The following is an 869-nucleotide window of genomic DNA, read 5'->3' on the forward strand; positions in this document are numbered from 1 at the left end:
ATTCAGCAATCATCAGCAAGACATATTTCTGTCACCCAGTCTAGCTTTTTATAGTATGGGCATACTATTTCAAATAACCAGAAAAGTACTTTAATTTTTTTTTTTTTTTTGAGTTGGAGTCTCACTCTGTCACCCAGACTGGAGTGCAGTGGCCGCTCCCGGCCACCGCAGCCTCGCCTGCTGGGCTCCGGCGATCCTTCCGCCTCAGCCTTCCAAATAAGCTGGAATTACAGGCGCACGCTACCACGACCGGCTAATTTTTTGATTTATTGTAGAGATGAGGTCTCGCCAAGTTGCCCAGGCGGGTCTCGAACCCGCGGGCTCAGGCAATCCACTCACCTCAGCCTCCCAAAGGCGCAGGATTACAGGCTGAGCCACCGAGCCCGGCTACTTTAATTTTTATGTTAATAAAATTTCTACTCTTTTTGTAGAGAGTTGTAATAAGCAAATGAATATTAAATCAGTGTCAAAGTCTTTGAATAAATATTGCTTTAAATTTGTTTTGACCAGGCCAGTGACTCACGCCTGTAATCCTAGCACATTGGGATGCTAAGGTGGAAGGATTGCTTGAGGTCAGGAGTTTGAGACCAGACTAGGCAACATAAGCAAGACTCCATCTCTACTAAAAAATAAAACAATGAGCCAGGCATGGTGGCACATACCTGTACTCCCAGTTACTAGGAGACCCAGGCAGAAGAATCTCTCGAGCCCAGGAATTCAAAGTTACAGTGAGCAATACTCACACCACTGCACTCCCGCCTGGATGGCAGAGCAAGACCCTGTCTCTAAAATATATATATATATTAATTGAAAATAAATAAATAAATTCATGTTAAAATAGCATGCTGCCAGGCATAGTGGCTCAAGAG

General features: G+C 44.3%; 1 protein-coding gene across 5 annotated transcripts in view; it reads left to right on the forward strand.

Moving 5' to 3' along the window:
- The window catches only part of TATDN1 (TatD DNase domain containing 1), a 62,854-nt gene that overhangs the window by 33,376 nt on the left and 28,609 nt on the right, over window positions 1-869 (forward strand). The window lies entirely within an intron of this gene.

This window comes from Carlito syrichta, unplaced genomic scaffold (genome assembly GCF_000164805.1).
Source record: "Carlito syrichta isolate Samal-C Ts95f unplaced genomic scaffold, Tarsius_syrichta-2.0.1 Scaffold303991, whole genome shotgun sequence".
Lineage (NCBI taxonomy): Eukaryota > Metazoa > Chordata > Mammalia > Primates > Tarsiidae > Carlito > Carlito syrichta.